We start from the raw sequence: 6,193 nt of genomic DNA, 5'->3' as shown, positions 1-6,193 counted from the left end.
AAATTGTTGGGGTTTTTTGTGAAGTGTTAGCCATATTGCCAACTATCATATTTGCTCCCAGTTACTAAAAGGATAAAATAAAGTGTATGCATAATTGTGAGGAATTGTTATTCATGGACTTAGAGCCCCACACAGGGATGTGCCCCATGTCATTTTATCATATCCCACAATGCTAAGATGCAACCGCAGTAATAAGGTGGGAAAGGTATATAGCTTTAAACTGAAAGAGGGTTGGTTTAGATTGGACATAAGGAAGAAATTTTTTTTGCGATGAGCGTGGCGAGACTCTGGAACAGGTTGCCCAGAGAAGTTGTGGATGGCCCATCATTGGAAGGTCAGGTGGGATGGAGCTTTAATTAGACCAGGTTGCTTAAAGGTGTCCCTGCCCATGGCAGGGAGGTTGGAACTAGATGATCTTAAAGGTCCTCTTCAACCCAAACCATTCTATGATTCCATGACCTAAAGACAGTGGCTTTTTTCTGGCTAGATGTTAAAAGATTCCCTGAAGTTTTCACATGTCCTAGAACATTCTTCCGTAGCACTGCATTTTTTACCGGTAGTCTGAATTTGCAGACTTCTAATTTGGGCAATAGTTTGGCACTTCCCATATATATCCCTAACAAATTTTTCTGGCATAGCAAAGGTCTGTGTAAAGATTTGAAGTTCTTTTTAGTGATCAAAATCTTCACTAATGAATATAAAACTACACTTCATGGAGGAAATTTTCATTATTAGCCATCTAGGAGATTTATTGGACATCTCATATGTACTGTTTATACACTTGTAAAATAGATAGATGGCCTCCATTTGCGAGTAAACATTCTCTTCAGGCATCCATTTTTAAAAACCCAAAGGAAAATATATTGCCCTTTTGGCAGGCTGTGTCCTCCAGGAGGTCTAAGTGCATATGATGTTTTTAAAAACACATCTACCTGTATAGAAATCAAAAATAAGTAGCTTCAGCAGCCACTGACTGTGCTTCCTGGACACCTCGCAATGGTTAATGTATCTCAAACATGAGCATAACACAAATGACGTGATGGCAAATGCCCTTCTCCCAGTACTTCTCAGAGGCCCATGTGTCCATGGGAGGTAGAAATATATTCCCGATTGACAAGAAAGTGCACCCAGCTACCATGAGGGCAAAAGAGGATTAGACATTTGTGTACCTTTGTACATGTCAAAAAATTGAGCAGATAGGAGGTATTCTTAATGACTTTTGGAAGCAATAGTTTAGATATGGGCAATGGCATAGGTACAATAAACAAAGAGACAAGTCATGTCATGCTAAGCATAGATTAGGCTAGAATTAGGAACACAAAATGTTGACCAAGAGACAAGCAGGTATTTATGCATTCAAAAGCCACATGGAAGTCCACTGTCATAAGAACGTTTACTAACATGCAGCAGAAAAAGTATCATATTTTGTGATTTCACTAAAAGTAATGAGAAACATTAGGCTTGTATTTGTTTCCAAATCTAACAGCGCTATGCTTTATTTTCTTGGTCAACATTATTTACTTCTTTGTCCCTCCCAAAGACCCCAACGTCATCAATAAAGAAAATACAATTATCTGCATAACACATCAAGATCTTCACAGAGCCCTGTAAGTTCATAATATAACCCTATTAACCAGAGGGCTGCATCTGTCTCTAAAACTGTACTGACCCTATTGAGTCTGAAGGCATGAAATTCTAGACCAGATCATGTTTAATACTGTAAGACAAATCCGCTCTGTGCAATTTCTAAATATCTTCCCTTCTCAGCATTAAAAAAATTAGAAAGTCCTGCAGGATGGGGGGAGGGAAGAAAAAGGGTCAAATCTAAGTAGATTTCAATACAGTCTCAAAATCTAGAGCTGGTTTGAAAAAAAATCATAATTTACGTAGTGTGGAAAATCCTGAAAATTAAGAATGTCCCTGCCTAACAGAAAAGAAACGGAAACTTTGATATTTCACTTTTGGAAATATTGAAACTGTCTTACTAAATTGCCCTGCTATTGTGAAATAAATGCATCATTGTTGAGAATGTGATATATACTATGTCACACTTAAACAGCTGTGACAAAACCAAGCAACTCCATCAAACTAAGCACTAATTAAATGTTGTTGAAAACTGTAGCAAAAGGGTTGCTTCAGTTCACAACACCTGTGAGTTTTGTGACGATTTATTTACCAGATCTGACATCAGCTAGTTGTTTGGCAGAACAGCTTTTACAGCATAAAGAAAAAAAATCTTAACAGATAGCAGCCACTCCTCCCCTACTTCCATTCTCAAGCTGATCAACAGAAAGACTTGCTTCCTTCACGGATAAGGAAAGCAGACTGAAGAAGTGGCAAACCCTTGTCAGGTTGGATTCTAATGTGCAGTATCACCAAACATACATTTCATAACCAAATCCTCATTGCATGCTAACTCTGGAAAGAACTCTGCCTCCATAAGTTATTGTCAGGCCAGTCCCTTGCCAAGTTTGGATTTTGTGGTCTCACTGAACCTAGGCTGCACTTCAGAACCCCAGTGGCAATTCTGTAAGTGCTGATGTTCCCCTTGTAGCAACAGAGTAAAGTGCTTAATGCAAATCCGTTCACTATTCATACTAGTATACTTGATTCCGTGAGGCTTATCAAAAAGGGAAAAGTATCAATGGACTCAGGATTTCCAGAGCAGGGGTGGGTGGCAGTTTCCACTCCTCTGTACACAAAGGGACAAAGAAGCACAAGCAACCACTGTGCAGTTCAGCACAACTGACAATCACTACTCAACAGTATTTAAAAGTTAATAGCTCAATGAACTGTTAATATCAACCTGTTCCATCAACAATGAGAAACAGGGCACATGCAATGAAGTACGCTTACTTACTCCCAGTATTTCGGAGTGGTACTCACCTTTCTCAGAAGTCCCTACCACAAAGGAAAAAATCCTTCAGAAAGGATGTTGGTACATCATCTCTTCTGTCTGTTTCAAGGGATCAGCTGATCACCTGTAACAGGGCAGATGAATCCACTTTCCATTCTCTGACTGAATCCACCAAAATCTGCAAAATCCCAGGAGGAAGTTTCTGGAGATAATGTAGCACCTAAAATACTAGGGAGGCACTATCAGGAATTCTAGAACTGCCTCCTTTGTGTAATCATCTATGTTCTATTAAAGAAGAACTTTCACATGGGCAAGTCATTTTATCACCACTGAACAAGTTGCTTATATCTGAAATTGCAATTAAAAGAAAGAGGCTTTTATTTTTCTTGCCCATAGGAAAGGTCTCACCCCATCTGAGCTCGTTCTAAGGGTCATATTTCAATTTCAGTTATACTTCAATTTTCTGCTTTCTGAGGGCAAGAGCAGATAGGGACCACAAGTCATACATGCGCTCCTCCTGAAGCCCTGCTATCAGACACTTGGCTCTGCTCAAGGAGTGGGTGACATTTGTTCCACTGTGAAGTGGATTTAGCTATGTGAACTAGCAGAAACTCTAATTCTAAGCTTGTTTTATTCAGGGCCCAGAGCCAGCATTTCAACTCTTGCCAAGATAATTATTAACATGCTAATTCAGAACTTCACTGACCCAACTCTCCACCAGACAAGGCTGCTGGGATTCAGGTCAGGTAACCCTAACATCAGGGTTTTTTCCAAATCAAGACTGCTGATCCAAGCACCCTGGCTCTAGATCCCAATGCTGGCTCTATAACCAGAACTTCAGAACATGGCAAGTCAAAAACCCAAATCAAGCTGTTATGCCCTTCCATCATTAGAGAGGTTTGATGGGTGTTCAGGGATACAAACTGATATCCACCCCTGTGTCAGACAAAAGGACAACTTCTGCAAGCTTTAGTCAGACAAAACTCTGTGGCCTTTAGTAGTTCTTCCCTGGATTTGCAGGTTCTTAATGTAAATTATGAAAACTAATGCAAGTACCACTGTGAAGGGTTTTCATCCACAGCAAATCCTTGTGGCCTTTGTTTACTTCACCATCTCTGCCAGCAATCTGCAACAATTTTGAGAGACATTTTCTACTCCCACAAAATGGTGAAACTCCCTTGGAACTAGAGAAGTAGTTCCAGTGCTTACCTGCTGGAAATTTCATCCCAGCAGCTTGGTCGGATTCATGCTTGTTTGTTGATCTGGTCTTAAGCAATATTTTTAGGAAACAACATTTCCGCATAAGCCGATTCCCATCACTGCAACAATTCTGTTAGCTACAAGGGGAAAACTGGCCATACACATTTCCCTATTTCTCCAAAGCCTGTCTCATTTTGCTACTGGGATTTGAATAAATCCAAAATTAAGTCTTTGCTTTGGCTTTTATTTACCAGGTTTCACCTATGCTTTGCATTGTTTCAGAATAAAATTCAAGCCCTAATTATTGCATTCCATGCTCTGTGTGTTATGTCACATAAAAGAATACATGATTAATGAAAACTGTTATTAAAGGTATGATTTATATTATTTTAGTATGAAATCATAATTCAGCATCCCAAGATCAACCCAAAAACTCAGGTCAGACGTGCTGCAAATATTTGCAGTGTTTATACAATTCTGTTCTGTATTTCTTTTTATAGTCTGAACATGGCAAATTTCACATGCTAGTAGTTTACATGCGTTTTATTCCACCAAATGGTGATAAACAGCTCTTCAGAACAAATCCTAACCACCCCCTGCTTTTGACTGTACAAAAATCATAGAATTGTAGATAGATTTTTAATCAATACCATAATAATTTTCAGGAATATTAAAATACCTTCAGAACAGAACTCACAATATCCCTCGGATGTGGGGTTTTGCACACGGAATACATGATGAATCTGGTGCTGCTAGGCCGCTCATGCTAAAATTACCATTGGCCCTTGCTCTAAAACATGAACCAAAAAACGCTATCCAAGTTGCTGGCAGCTCCATGGAAACAGTCAAAAGGAGACAGAAGCATTATTGTTATCCCCAGCAAAGCTGAGGAGATTTGTTAAACCAATATTCCAGTGTTCTGTGACTAAAATACCATCTGCCTCTTTTTCATAATTATTTCCCTAGAAGTTGCCATAACATGATGCACACTGAGAAGGACACTACCAGTGAAAATATGAAATCCTGCCCTATCCTGAAAGGAAACGGAAATTTTCCAGACCAATATTTTTCAGAATTAGATATACACGGACATAGATTAGACACGCTATTTAAGAATGGCAGGATTGTCAGGAAAAGGATGAACGCTTATCAACCTGCCCAGCTCATTCCAAGATGGGGGTCTAAGAAAACATTTCAGTGGTTTTGTACTTTGAGCATTATTCAAGGTCCATTCTTAGTTTACTAAAAAAATGTTTTTGTGAATGTATTTTATGCAAGTAGGGTCACACTCAGCCACTGCTAGAGACAATATGTACAGTCTGAAAGAGAAACATTGCAGTTCCCAGAGTTTATAGTATCAGGCTCTCCTTTCTTCAATTTTGATTTTAACAAGCCAGCAAAACCACCCTTTATTTAATTGAAATGCATATAAACAAGAAAACAACAAACGGTGAGGAAAAGTTCATGCCCCATATCTTTCTCCTGGAAACCCTTCCTTTTCTTTCTTGCTAAGGCCATAACTGCGATTATCTATTGTCTTACAGGTATCAGAGGAGGATATTTTACGTTCACTACTAAAGATTGTCAGATATTTAAGTAATTTTTCTGTTTAAAGAGGGTTAACTTGTGAAAGTTTCTGCCATTTTTAGCTCAGCTCATGCTACAGCCAATAAAGGTAGATATTGATGTCAGAATAAGTAAAAGAAAAATCTGCATTCTGGCCTCATGCGTTCACTTTTGACAATATAGACCTCTACGATGAATCGTTTTCTTTTCTGGACATCTTACTTCCAACCAGATTACTACCTTTTTGCAGTTTCTTATCAGCTTGCAGTTCAATATAACTCCAAAAAATGTATTTTCTTCTCCTACCATATCACTATCAATGCCTTGCAGAACCTCATGTACACATTGCTCTAATTTCCCATGTCCTATATCCCTCTTGCCTTTTCCTTCCGTTTTCTGGGAAAAGAATCTGAATGTTGCCATTATCAGGGAAGCTCGTCAAAAACTAAGCCAACATGAATTACAGTTTGTTTCTTCATATTAGCTTGTCAGCAGAAAAGTAACCATGTATGTGAATACCCCATTAGCCATGTCTATCCATCTTTAAGAGTCAAAATACCTTTAAAAATA

This window comes from Gavia stellata, chromosome 16 (genome assembly GCF_030936135.1).
Source record: "Gavia stellata isolate bGavSte3 chromosome 16, bGavSte3.hap2, whole genome shotgun sequence".
Lineage (NCBI taxonomy): Eukaryota > Metazoa > Chordata > Aves > Gaviiformes > Gaviidae > Gavia > Gavia stellata.
The sequence above is the reverse complement of the archived record's forward strand: the minus strand, read 5'-3'. Positions refer to the sequence as shown.